This window comes from Neolamprologus multifasciatus, chromosome 22 (assembly GCF_963576455.1).
Source record: "Neolamprologus multifasciatus chromosome 22, fNeoMul1.2, whole genome shotgun sequence".
NCBI lineage: Eukaryota > Metazoa > Chordata > Actinopteri > Cichliformes > Cichlidae > Neolamprologus > Neolamprologus multifasciatus.
In genome coordinates this window covers 10,933,105-10,948,129 of record NC_140459.1, presented here as the reverse complement: position 1 = coordinate 10,948,129, position 15,025 = coordinate 10,933,105, and the positions used below count along the sequence as shown (strand labels likewise).

General features: G+C 39.7%; 1 protein-coding gene and 1 long non-coding RNA gene across 2 annotated transcripts in view; both read right to left on the bottom strand.

Moving 5' to 3' along the window:
• epha10 (EPH receptor A10) overlaps positions 1-15,025 on the bottom strand; it is a 164,755-nt gene that overhangs the window by 86,886 nt on the left and 62,844 nt on the right. The gene's annotated exons all lie outside the window — the stretch shown is intronic.
• The window catches only part of LOC146492976 (uncharacterized), a 52,275-nt gene that overhangs the window by 30,266 nt on the left and 6,984 nt on the right, over positions 1-15,025 (bottom strand). The window contains exon 3 of the long non-coding RNA XR_014872146.1: positions 1-15,025. This exon is cut by the window's left edge and continues 28,559 nt beyond it. This is a non-coding gene — a long non-coding RNA (uncharacterized LOC146492976).

Below are 15,025 nucleotides of genomic sequence, written 5' to 3'. Positions count from 1 at the left end.
GAGAACTGAGGGGTGGTGGGAGCAGTCATGTAAAGTGGCAAATGAGAGAGAACACGAGTAAAGCAGAAGGAATAAACATGCTTCATGAATAATTCAATCCAGGCCATAGCCCTAGAGACACTGACTTTAACACAAGCGTGCACAAATACACACTCTGGGCCGGTCACTTGTAATGGAGGGATTACTGTGCTCATATGACAAGTCAGATCTGATCCAGAGGAAGTGCCTCAGGCAGACAGCCGAGACAGAATGAGGGAAAAGAAGGTAAAGGGATGGATAGAAGGAAAACCGTGTTAGCAGAGCAAGTGGTTTGCATTTCTCATCATCAGCACCAGCCACTACTGGCTTTTATTTATTTATTTCAGTTTGAAGGTGTTAATTTGCAGCTTTTCCGCCCTCTAAATTTCACTCTGATGTCAAGTGGTTTTCTTTTTAACATTAGAAAGACAGATGCGAAAGAAGAGAGGCACTGTGTGATTTTTTTGATGGTGTGCAACAGGCTTTTGTCTGAACTTAAGGGTATTACTTGTAAGAGGCTGAACATCAGTCATAGAGGATGTGAGTGCTCTACTGAAGTTGTGTTGTCCATCACTAACTGCCAGAAAATGTGGTATTATGGTAATACGAAGGGCTCAAATGCAAAAACAATCTTTCATCTTCTTTCAGCCCACATGACAGCAAGTGACCCTGGTTCGGTCAGATGCTCTCAGATCTGCTCGGACAGATATTTCATAGTCTGACAGCTACTTAAAAGTCTTATGTGACTTCCAAGGCATTACTCCTTTACTGTTCCCCCTGCTTATGCCCTTCATCTCAGAGTGTTAGGCGAATATTCATGTTTTTTCTCTTTCATCTGTCTGTTTTCTCGTAGCTAGTGGAAAATAAAGAGTTTATTTCAAGTTCTGTTTCGGCACAAACAGGTGCATATGTATGAAGAAAGTATAAAAAGGGAAAGATCATACAATTAAAGGGTTGATTCACACAGGAGCAGCAGGGAGCTTGCCTCTTTAAACTTTGCTTCAGTCTAACAGACAGAACTCCTAGAGAAACATTTGTACCCAGACAGAAAGCATATGTTATTACTCCGAAACAAGTGGATTCTATGCCACCCACATGTACACACACACACACACACACACACACACAAGCCCATTCAACTATCTTAGTGAGGACCTTCATTGATATAATGGTTTCCCGAGCCCCTTACCATAACCATAACCATTAAAAATGAATGCCTAACCCTAACCTAATTGTAACCCTGACACTTAAACCACATTTTGAGCCTCAAAAAGGTCTTCAGACTTGTGAGGACCGGTGTGTGTGTCCTCACAGGTGACTGTTGGTTCTCCCAAGTATAGTAGAATGCAGATTTTGGTCCTCGCAAAGATAGCTAGACAGGAACACACACACACACACACGTGTGTATTTATATCCTTGTGGGGACATCTCATTGACATAATGCTTTCCCTAGCCGCTTACCTTAACCATCAAAAATGAATGCCTAACCCTGACCCTTATCCTAAACCTAACCATAACCTAATTGTAACCCTGACACTAAAACCACATTTTGAGTCTCAAAAATGCCTTCAAACTCGTGGGGACCGGGATTTTGGTCCCCACAAGGGCTGTCGGTCCGCAGAAGTATAGTAAACTTCCAATTTTTTGTCCCCACAAAGATGTTAATACCCGTCCACACACACACACACATATACAGTGTTTTTCCGTTGATTCATTTGTGACAAACATACCTGTAGAAATTGTAGAATTGGTAAGACTGATTCATGCAAGTATGTGATAAGTGGTGTGTCTTTATCAGTTCTCAGAATATGGGAGCGCCATAACAAAGATTAGGGCTTAAAAGAAAAGGATCAAGCCAAAACAAATCAAAATATGAGCACAATAAAATAAAGGACTTATATTTGGAGAGGTGAGGGATGAAGAGAGAAGGTGAGAAGATGACATACAGAAGAAGAGAATTTTATACGGGAGGAGAAAGATACAAAGAAAGATGAGTGTGTCCTTGACTAATGCTACTGTTATCTTCATGCTTTATCAGTGCTGTGCTGATCTGTGCTGCAGAGAGCAGACAGACAGAGGCCATACGACATGGCTCACATCCCAGGGACATTTAGCATGGTCTATAAACCTTGAGCTCACACTCACACATACACACAGCCAAGCTCATTCATGTACAGAGCCAACGCTAATGGCACCGCTGTCATTATGAAAGCCTGATGCAATCGCCAACGCGCTCCTTGATTACTGATAAAATGCTAAGTTAGTCATGGGTGTAAAATAAATTACAAAGAAGATGGGAATTCTTTTATTGTCTCATAGTTAGGAATGAAAGATCAGGGGGAAAATAATGATATCATTTTTTAATCAATTGAGTGAAAATCAGCGAGTTATAAGACTAGAATAAAGCCCTCGAGCCACAACTTGAGCCCAGTGATAAGCTGTGATGGTTGTTTCATTACTCAAATTGAGTGGAATAGGAATTCCAGCTCGACCACTGTCTAACAAATGTAAACCCCCGGCTTATTTTTCCCACAGACAGATCCCTTGAGGAGGACTTAATGATGTTTTTTTTTCCTGGGAAGATTTCACTGACACTGAGGTGAAGAGATTGTGACAGGCACCATGCACAGCTCTGTGGAGGCTTCAGCTGAGATAAAGACCGCATGACAACCCTGCGAACACTCAGTGACTGGCAGGGGAATACATGCGTGAAACTGAGATGTGTGTCTTCTTCAAAGCATGAGTGAGTGCTTGGGTATGGCTGGGTAATTGGAATATCTAGGCTGTATGCGGATGATGTGAGGTGATTCCCCATGCTTGCGTGGATGCTAATCTGTAGCATGTGGAGTACATATAGCACAAACCAGAATATGCGCATGTGTGCGACGACAACGCAGACTCTTTATTGCTTCTTAAATTTGTATGCTGGATGTATGTTCAATACAGTCTTCGCATATTTTAAATACTATTGACGTATGATAATGATGGGAATGAATGCCAGACAGTCAGACAGACAGATGGGGAGGCAGATAGATAGAAAAGTGTTAACATCACAAAGGCAGATATTCAACTAACACTGCTGCACCGACGTGGAAGGAAAACAAAAACGGCGAAATGAGAAGAGCGGGTTTTAGCGCAGGAGGCTTATTTAGATGGAGGACAAGAAAGGGAGTATATGAGGTGTGGGTCCATTCCTTAAATTTGGATAAATTATCTCCACTAGTCAATCACCTGGCATTGGAAAAAAGCTCCAACTACTGGTTGATAGAGCAGTAATCCAGTACTCTAAGACCAGGCAGACCAATAAGTACCACCTGGACTGACCACAGGAAAGCTTATGACTCAATGCCTCACACATGGATACTGGACTGCTTGTGACTCTACATGCCTAATAGTGGGGTAACAACATTCATCAAGAATTCAGTGGGACTATGGAAGATAATACTGGATAAGTGTGGTAAATGGATGCAAAAAGCGGAAGAGTAATCTAGACGGAAGGGGTGGAGTTGGCAAAAGTCAGGACGGTGGACATAAAGGACAACTACAAGCTCCTGGTTATAGGTCATAGGTCAATGGAAACTCAGTGAAGATGTATGAAGGTCAGCCACAGTCAAATACCTCCAATGGGTAAGACAGGTGCTGAAAAGCCAGCTAAATGGTGGTAATAAGAGCCAAGGCATCAATATACACATTACTTGGCAACAGATAAACATCTGGAATCATAAGATGGTCACAGGAGGACCTTGATGCCATTGATGTCAAAAAAACTCCTCACAATACATGGAAGCTTCCACCCTAAGTCCATTACCCTAAAGCGCACCCCAACCCCTACTGCCTCCAACCATCCATCCATCAATGCGCACGCACGCACATACGCAAGCATATGTGTGCACATGAATTACATAGTTCCTCTATTCTATTCTGTTCCTCTATTCTGTTGGAGGCAGAAGGAAAACAATTAGTGGAGCCCAAACCCCAGATCAGAGTAAAACAAAGAAAAGGAAACACAAAGAACAGCCTTTCAGTGTGTATGAGTGTGTGTTATTTCATTTATATATAAGAACATTTGGCAATTTTGCCTTCAATAGTTGATTTCTGTAAAAATGATCTTGCTATTAATAGCCACCAGAACATAGCTCTACCTAAAAGTTGACCTGACATTGCAAGCTCAAAATGACAATGGCTCTGAAATGACCACATATAATGGACACTAAATAGTTTGGCTCTATCATCACTAAAAGCTGAAGAGGCACTCAACATTAATTTTCTGATCCGTAGAGGAAGAATGCAATGTAATTCTGATTATTATCTGGGTGTATTTAATGAGACCCATGATGCGAATGAAAAAGACCAAGAAAAGAAAATTGTGATTTATTTTTTTCATACAGGGTATTGTGTATATACAGAATTCCCCATCCAATTGTTCTTTTATTTTTTTATTTTTTTGTCTTTTCTACTTTGGAATTCTTTGCATTATACTCCTTGCTGAAAACCCCTGGGACTACCTAGGAAACTGAATATGAGTCAGCTATAGATCTGAATAAAAGAAAAAGAGTTTGGCATGATTTTGAGCACAAAAAAAGCTTGAGAAGAAAGCCATATTTATTGTACATGCCATGATTCTCACACACACAGAAATACACACACACACACACACACACACACACATATATATATATATATATATATATATATATATATATATATTGCAGTGAAAGGGATATTTGGAGAGGTGGAAAGGTATAGATGGAGCCTGGGGAGATGGCAATCATGTGAAGTTGGTAGCAGAGGAGTGAAGTGTGAAGTAATGAGGAAAGAATGAGGGCTGCAGCTGTGTTGTGTCCAGCGGAACACACATAAGCAGAGACTCAGAGACGCCCGACGCACATACACAAACTGAAGCCAGTCAGCCATGGGGACTCCAGAATGACAAATGACAAAATGACAAATGTGTCTTTAGGGAGCAGGGCAGCAGGAATTGAGTTCTGCGGGGTTAGATGAAAACACAACCCCCAAAACACACACATACACACATACACACACACACAAGGAAAGTTGACAGAGTGTATGAAGACACAGAAAGAGTGATGTAAGAGCCAAGTGATCGATTACGGATACTCCATAAATATCCTGTTATCTATCTGTACCGCGTGTGCCTGCGTTTATGCTTGATCTATATTTGTCATTGTTGCATATGTCAGTGTGATAAAGAGCTGACAGGACGTTCACTTTATATGCATAGAATTGTCATCTCCGTGAGACTGACCACGCCAAATAAATCAGTTAACATCTCTCTTTTTATCTCTGCCTCACATTGTTTTGGCCGCTTTACTGAGGGTGTTAACAGTGTTTGATTTATTTGATTTAAATCTATGATGAGGAAGGTGATCTAGACTATGCCATAATAAAGAAATGTAACTCATTGCTGCAGTGACAAAGACCTACCTTGCTCATTATGCGAGTGCAATAACTCGTACTCGTGCAAGTGTTGATGTATGCCGTTTTTCTAATTTTCATAGCTGTGACAATTCATGCACAGACACAGAGGTGGCTCTGAATTTTTCTGTTTCCTGTGTTTTCTAAAAAACAAAAACAAAAACTAATGTTCAAGAGTTATCAGCTCTAAACCCCAAATTAACAGCTCAGTTTAGCTTATCGCAGCAAAGCGATGGACACACACGAGTGCGCACGTATAAATGCAAACAATGACATCGGCGGGGATTTAATGCAGTACTATAGATTACACTTAAGGGTTCCTGTGAGTCAATGACACATGAATGGAAAAACAGACAGTGCCACACAGAGCAACAGAAAGACAGAAAGACGGGAAGAGAGATAAAGAGGGGAAGGAGAGACGAGAGATAAGAGGTTTGCCACCGGGGGTTATTGCCTTTCTCACACTGGGTATTGACTCACCCTATTAGGGGGTGGACTTCTCTAGGTTGCTGTGTAGAATACATACTCACACACACCCGCACACTAATCCTTCCTAACTTTCGTGTTTGTACGGTTGTTGTAGTTTACATTGAGGAACTGATGAAACAGAAACACAGTCATATGGAGCAGGAGCTGAAATATCCTGGGCCTTTGCACTAATTGGCACCTTCCTCCTGTGAGTTGTAGGGAGGGTCTCCGACTAACATACACACATAACAGCTGAAGGACACGGGGGCATGGGAGAAGACAAGACAAGCAGGGAGAAAAGTGGAGAGGAAGCAAAGGTATCGATCAAAAAGGGGGAGCGGCATAAATGAAGGAGAGGAAGACAGAGTGTTTCAGGCATTAGAGGAATGGAGGAGCGATAGGGTAGCTGAAGAAAACAAGTCAAGGGGAATACGGAGAGGAATGAACCGTAATCCCCCCATGCAGAGTTTAATGGTTGGGCCCAGTGGTTTAGGACGCTAGTAGGAGGTCCCAAGGATGGATTGATCCAATCCCACAGACAGGGGTACAAAACTTTTTGTCTTTGAAAAAGAACAGTTGAAGGGTGAAGAAAAGTGGTGAGGACAAAGGCAAAAGTAGAGGCGAGGGTGAGCTCAAAAAAGAAAAAAAAGAGGGAAAGGAAGCTGAAAGGAGATTCAAGGGGTTGAGAAGCTAGCGTGGTAGGAGTTATAGGAATTATCTCTGTAATGCTGTTTGACCATGCAGAAGGTCTGGGCAATGGATGGTGGAAAACATGCTGAGCACTTCACCCAGAGTGCCAGTCAAACTTTAATTAGAACTAAAGAACACATTAATGCATGGATACCTTCTGGGTAGAAATATCTGACTTATCAAAAATAAATAAAAGTAAATGAAGAGCTACATATCAGACTCTACAGGCCTCAGTTAGCATGTTACATGTTAAAGTTTATGAAAGTGCAATTAGAAAAAGACTGAACAAGTACAGCTTGTTTGGTTTGCAAAGTTGCATCCAAACAACCGATCTTACGATAGCTGTGCATAAGCAAATGCCTACAACTCTCAATGAACTAATACCACCATTAATGCAGTTAATGTCATTCTGGGACATTGTCCTTTGGACGAACAATACAAAGTGCAGATGGTTAGCATTTATGCACACCTCGATATATCTCTTCTCAAGAATAAGAAGCCTGAACTGACTAAAATGACTTTTATCTGAAATAACAAGAATATGCAAGATGCCCAGATGTCCTAGTACAAACATATGTTTGTGGATCAGCATGAAGAATTCCTCAAAACACCATGTGCATATGTGATCTTTGCATATCAGATGATCTGTGCATTCAAATTTTACTCTTAGTAATCACAAAGAATGCCACAAATAATTTTAAACATTTAAATGCCAACACAAAAACTTGATTTCATTTGACACTGAGAAAACAAATGTCTATGGCGTATGATCTTAAGTGATTTTGGGACAGATATTTTTATTTTTGTCAAGGGCATTTCAGTAACTGCTTTAACTTGAAGTAATAAGGTGCATTTTTGCTGATGTATAGAGACAGATGATGATCCCACAGAACACTGCATGTCATTTCACATCACCACATATAAAAAAACAGCTTAAAAAGAAAAAAAAGCCAAAAATGTACAATTATGTGGTAGTCTCTCCTAGTGGATTTTTGAAACCCCTTAATCTTTCATTTGCAGACCTTTTCCTTTATGTCCACAGCCTTTTCAAAGACCGATAACATTTTCCCACATCCTATCCATCTCCCATCATTCACTTTTACCACCATCCCTTCATCCCTTTCCTCCCCCTCCTGGTGTAAATCACATCAGTGAGCGGAGCAGAGCAGCAAAATCCCTTCTTTCTGAGGGAGGAGATTAGGAGTGAGCACAGACAACTGGATTTAAATAAAGATCACCTTCCCTACAGTGCGCATCCTGAAACTGAGCAGGGATGGATTCGCTGTGGGCATTTAGTATGTGTGGGTGTGCGTGTAGGGACAGTCGAGACAGAGGTAAGCAGAGAATGACAGAACCATTTTTTTAAAAGCCTGTATATGCACAAGTATGTCTTTCTCTATGTTTGTGTGTCTGTGCAAATTTATGCGAATACACTGTACGCCCCCAGCTTCAGGATCACACAGGCATTTCTGTTGTACATGATTATCACCTGGCTTGTTTTATAGAAATGTTTTAGAGAAACATTAAGCTCTCAGAGCTTTTGTACAAACATGATGTGTAGATAAAGCCTTCTCATATAATTCTGACAGCACATGCTTTTTGCTGTGCAGGTTACCAAGCAGTTTATTTATTTTTTTAAATATAAAACCGAAGAAAAGGACTGAAAAAGCATGTTAGCTGAGGAATCTTGTAACATAATCAATATATGTGTTACAAAACCATAACCTATTTATTTGTGTAATAATATTCACAATTTCCATTTTTGTTTTTTTTTCCCTTTAGAATAAGAAAAGTTTAATTGGAGTTCTGCTGGATGGTATTTAGAGGATGTTTGATATATGGTGTAATACGACTCCAAGACATAAAAAATTAACACAGAACATGTTCGCTCTCAAAGGAATAGTGATCAACAGCAAGGAGAAAAAGTTTTTAACTTAAAAATAAAAAAAAACAAGAGCCTGCTGGACTTTAAAAATGTCACCTTAGGGTTTGGGAAATTTTTTTTTTGAAATCCCACAAGGAACCCAACGGCTATTGTCTACTGACATAGCCTCTGGAGACATGGGCAAATATTTTGAGTGCTCCAGCGCAGACAGCAGATATATCCGGTGAAAATGTCTTTTTCTGTGTGCCTGCTGCTGTTCATGAATGCATCGAATTTCAGCAAATGTGTTTCCTATTTTCCCATTAATGTGGATTATTTACCTGCAAATACCAAGCATACTTAAACGTGATGGCCTGGCACTACTTGCACTACAAATGGAAGCCAGAAAGCCCCCCATACTTAAAATCTGGTCCCTTGTACAAATTCTTGCGCGGTGCACATATTTAGACTTTGCATATTCATATATCAATCAACACAGGGCAAATTAAATGATAGTAACACACAGAAATAAACCTAAGAAACCTAAGACTAAGAAAACCGCACACTGCAGGTAAAAATCAAACTACCAGCTTGGTTAAACACTACAGCACGGTAACACGATCCTCTGGACATACAATAAATATACACGACTACAAACCTGATACAAATACCAAACACACAACAAGTTCACACGAACAAAGAAAACCGATGCAAGCAAACTTTGCACTCAGGGAAAGAACAAAGGAACAAACCACAGCTAAAATCAGAGCACTTAACATACATTATTAATAGCGTACACTAGGTTTCTATGAATTACAGGCAAGGACTCAAAATAAGTCAGAGGCCTGTTTCTGTAAGATTGAATTCAAAAAGACAAGAGCCCCGGTATGTTTTCAGCATACTTCTAAGGGAAACAGTAATACCTCCTCAGCATGGATGACAATGTATTAGATTATTCACAGTTTATCCTCAATTTATATATAATCGTCTCGCAGTGTAATCAGAGGCAGTTTATGCATTAATTTAGAGTGTTAAGGCATGCTTTTCTCAATGCCACCCCATTTATTTTACTCAGTTTACATTCCCTTAATGAGCAAAAGAGGCAATTTTTCATCTCACAGTTTACTCTGTGGTCTTAGGCAGAAATTTGATCTGTTCTAAAAGAATGCAGTCAGCACACTCAAATTGCATAAATGAAAAATTTCTCAAATCCATCAATTTGTGACTTACAAGCTCCTGTGCTTGGGGTTTTAAAAATTCTTATATCTAATTCGGTTTCCTGTCCTCGAGCAAAGCCTGCCTTTCAGCAGGGGCAATGGCATGACACCACTTGTGCCGGCTAAAGTGATGCATGTTAAAATTGGATGAGGCCTTTTTTGGGGATCTGAAATGGACCTAAAATGTTAAGGTCCTGGCCTCAATCAAAATGAGCCAGGTAAGAGGTGGACAGCAGTTTACTGGGGCTAAAATATTTGTACTGACATAAACAGCAGCAGAGCAGGAGACTGAAGAAGAAGAAAGAAAGGAGGAAAAAGCGAATCTATAGAGGGGAGAAAGGCAAAGAAGGCAGTGATTATTAACCACTGCCCTCTTTGCCTTTGTCACACTTAGTTTGTTCTCTTGAACAGCAGGCAGCCAGAAAACAAAAGGGTTTTTTTTAGCCTCACAACTCAGGAAAGGGTAAAATGGTTCATGTGCCATGCAACTGAAAGAGGGTGTAAAGTATTTGAAGTAGCAAAGACAGAAAGAAAGACGAAGAAGGGGACAGATATGAGGAGAAGTGTTGTTCTACTTGCTGGCCAGGTCCTACTCTGGCCCATGATTCATTGCAAATGAAATGTCACCCTGGCAGGCAGTAATGCAGACCGGCCCACTCCCCTGCAGCCTAATTGAATTTTACAGCCATATAAACAACAGTCAGCCAGCAGAGAGAGAGGGAGAGAGAAAGAGACAAAGAGAGTGAGAACGAGGGGTGTAAGTTATTGATGCTGGTGTTTATAGGTGGGAGCTTCTGATGTGCCATCAGAGAGTGTGTAAGGGCCTCAAGGGAACTATAACACAAAGCACACAGATGGAGGGAACGCCAAAGCAGGATTGCCACGAACATGACTCCCTGAACACACACAGATGCACATATAATCACGACACCAAATGTGCTTTGAGATACATATTTGCTAAATACTCCGAGATGCTTTGACCAGAAGAACACAATTGACTGGATTTCAATAGAAAACACCTGGTGTAAAGTTTAGGAAAAAACAGTTATGACATAACATATGACAAAACTTAATGTAAAGAGCTGAGAAGTCAGCAAATTCTGTTTTTCAGTGTCTTATAATGCTGTCCCTATTTTTCAAGGATTTCATTTTCAGTTAGATACAATAAGATATATAAATACTTCATAATTTCTTTGGAAATAAAAAAGTGCTTGCAGAATACTCGAGTGTGTTCTCCCCTGTTGGATAAGTAAGATGTGCTGGCAGAGCTTTTTTCTGCAGATGACAGCCTCTGAGGACAGTATAGAAACAATCAGCAGTGTCCCCTCAGGCTGCCCTGAGGTCCAGGTCAATTTGTCCTATGCTAACAGAGGACATCACCTCCATGACAGCCAGGCCGTTTGGCAGATAGACAAAAAGGTATCTGCTGCACCTGCACAGAGTGTTTCTTTAAAATCAACAAATCAAAAGATCAGATCGAGTGGATGAAACCATTTTTCTTTAACACAAGACATTATAAAAAGATAAATTCTGTTTTATTAATTAATTATGTTTTATTACTCCTATAATTGTCTACCTTATTTGACCAAGATGAACTTTTCACTTTGTCCATGTGTAAAAAAAAAGTACAATTCTATGAGCAGAACATTTTATGAGATGATGATTACGCAAATGAAAATGGCAAATTTAACTGGCAACGTGTCACTTTCTTCATTTTTATAAGACTTTTCTAACAGTAGATCAACAAAGCACACTGAAAAATGTACTCCAGCATCAGCTTCATCCCTGTACAGATGGACAGCTCGAGGGTTAAGAAAATATAAAGGGGAGACAGTAGGAGCTCTTGCTTCATTTATTATCACTTTTACAGGTCTTCCTGACAAGTGCAGTTACCACATGCAGAGAGCCATCTTTATGGAGAAAACTGTAAAGCTAGGCAGGTATGCTCTGTGGAAAATCACGGCGAAATATTGCCTTTAGCAACTGACAGCTAGAACAGGATTTGACTTTGGACTCCAACACCTTACTGTATGACTTGCAAACAACAGAACTTTTGGTTATGGCAATGTAGGTTTTAATTCCTCATTCACTAAAATTGAAGAAAATTGAAGCTTTATTTGAAACAAATTAATTTATAAATATTTAGCATGTTGTATATTATCATTCAATATTTTTTATAATATTTACATGTATTTAGTTTTGCTTTATTAATTTTGATATCACATTAATTAAGATATTTGGTTTTATTGTATTGTATTTTTTTTTTTGATATACACAATTCTACTCATTTAACCTATTGTTTTGTTGTTATTTTATATTTTTGTCATGTATTTCACATAATAGTGGTAACAAAAGAATCTTCCAAATCAGGGCATATCTTAATTTTTTTAGTAAATTTAGTAAAGAAAAAGTGTTTTATTTGTATAACTGCATCCAAAATGAATTAAAAATTTTTTTTATAGAAACTGTATTACTTTTCCCGGAAACGTAATAGTACACATACAAACTACTTGCATATTAAGTAGTTTTATTTGTAATCTCACTTATATATTTGAAATGAATTAATATAGTAATAACAATCTTTCAGTCCACTATAGTCAAAAGATTTTGTTATTTAAATTTAGCAGAATTTAAATGTAAAGAATGTAAAAATAATTTAAATTCGAATCATGTTTGGGATTTCTTCTTACCTTCCACAGAGTGTAGCAGGAAGATACTGTATAAAGCAGGCAGGAAAGCTGGTGTGGAGATGGGCAACAACTGTAAGCAGGTTAAAACAGCATAAATGAAACTCCTTATATAACGCGGCTGGTTGGATGTGTAGAACAGCATGGGCTTGGACATAAGCTGAAATTGGCTGGCATTGAGAACCACCGATCTGCTGGTGCTGTGGTCGAGCTTGACTTTGTGGCTGAGGTTGACTTTGTGGCCAAGTTTGACTTTGTGTCCTGCTTGAACACTTTGTTTGCATTTTATTTACCGTTTCTGCAAGATTTTCTTAATCTTTCAAATATACCATTATTAAGCTCAAAATTCTGGAGCCCAACAGATTGATACTGTAATTGCAAAGTCAAGGCCCACGACTGAGTCCATTTTTGTTTAATGTTACCCACTCCCACAACTCTCCTCAATTTTTAGCTACTTTATATATCCTATCAAATAACAGAAACAAGTTTCAAAGGGTTCTTGGATCATCAGCTAAAACAACAATATCTAAGGCTCTAAATCTACTGTACTTCTGATATGCTTGTGAATTCAAAATTCCAGTATTTCCATTCTGTCTCCAATGTGTCAACATGTCCTGCAAACTGTTTTTTCTTTGATTTAACAGCTACCAAACGTGTCTGTCAGTCTTCCTGCCTGCTTATTCATATAAACACTTAACAGCTAGTCTGCTTGTTTTTGCTGTCCATCCCTCCTCTGGCCATCTGTCTTTCTGTCTAATAGTTTACTGTCTACCTCTATCTGGCTTACAACTGCTGCCTCATAAACTGGGATGAGATTTATCCTCGTGCCAAATGAGAATAACGACACAGAATAGATGAAGCTGGCTGGGTGAGACGAAACCAGAGACGAATAAAAAACGATAAGAAGCGAGGCTGCTTTTGCACACAAGTGGATGTGTATGCAAGCATGTGCATGCATTAGGATGGTAAAGACTGAATGTGCTACGAAGTGTATTGTTGAGACAATAAATATCTGTCACATTAATGTATCTTTATAACAAGCTGACTCGTTGTGTTATCCAATGTTTAACTGATGCATCTTTCACGAATTTTGGAAACTAACAAATGTCAGTTGGTGACTGAGGATTCGGGACCTTTTTTTTCCCCAATTTGATAAAGAGAAATTGCACTTGTATGTGTGTGTTTGTGCGACATGTTCCCAGCTCAGCAGGACTCCAGTACTCCCTGCTGACTATGACCTTCCCATCAAGCAGGCAGTCCTGTTTTTCTCCTTCCCCGTCCCCTTCGCCCCTCCAAAATCCCTCCATTCTGCTGTCTCCCTTTCTCTTCAGTCATACATCCTTACTCCTTCCCTCTATCCTTGCCTCTGTCATCCCTTGATCCACCCATCCCGCTCTCTCCGTCAGACTGGATGATTCTTTGAGTCCTTGATCCAGAGCACGGAAAGGGGCTTCATAAATACACCATCCATCACCGTCGGCAGGGCCAGTTAAAACCACATGACATACAAACCGTTGACTTTAGGTGTGTGTGTGTGTGTGTGCGCCTTGTGGTTTCTCAGTGTCAAAATAGCATATACAGATGACATATAAAGCACAGTCAAAAAAACTAAAGGTAAAGTGTATGCTCAGTCAACTGTGATGTGTACACACATCTTGTGGATAAGCTTCCATGTGTAACGGCCAAGAGCATTGAAATTCTGCAGAAAACATTAAAGACACAGAAAAACAGTCCACTGCATCAAGCACGTTTAAATAGCCCTAACCTTGGAAAAAAAAAAAAAAAAACACAAAACGAAGACAACGCCAGATACACAAAACGCTACAATGTACAATTTCTGAGTACGTGTGTATATTCTGCATGAGATGGTCAACCAAAGATGTATTTCACAAGATGCAAGTCTGTATTTGTCTTTGTGTGTCTGTGTGCTGCATGGCAAAAAAAACCCAACAACAACAAAAAAAAACCCCCCACTAAACATGAACACACATGTTTGAACTTGTGTTTTCCCCGGGTCTGATTTTTCAATCTGTGTAAACATGGCGATGGTTCGTTGCACCACGCAGTCTCTCACTGTTGCGCACTCCGCCCTCTCAGTGTGTCGTGTGTGATGGATGATAGGGAGGGAAAATAACTAATTCAACAGTAGATTTACATTGTTCTGGATGGTGGGTAGCACAACACAAAGAGACACGGAGAGAAAGCAAGGGGGGGAAAAAAAAGTCAAATGCACCCTGAAAGCAGGTGAAAACTCCACTGCTGTTTGTAAATATTGTTTAAATGTATTCTTGTCACACACAGCTTTCTATATGAAGCCTGGATTTACGGTTTTCCAGGAGAGCACATCTTAGCCACAGTGTAAGTGAGGTAAGTGGACAGTCATTACCTCATTAAGGGGTGGTCATTTAATCTCCCTGAAGGGAAATATTAAGTGTGTTTCAGGTTTAAAAATGGCAATAAAATTCTACATTAAGAGGCAGGCGAGGAAGTGGAGACATATTCTGCAAGACTCTCAGCCATATAGGAGTTCAAGACCTATACTTAACAACTTCACTTTTGTTCAGCTTTAACTTTCATTGTTAAGAGCTACCCTAATCTACTATCATTTTTGCACACTGTTTGGTTAGGTTTGGACATGAAAAGTA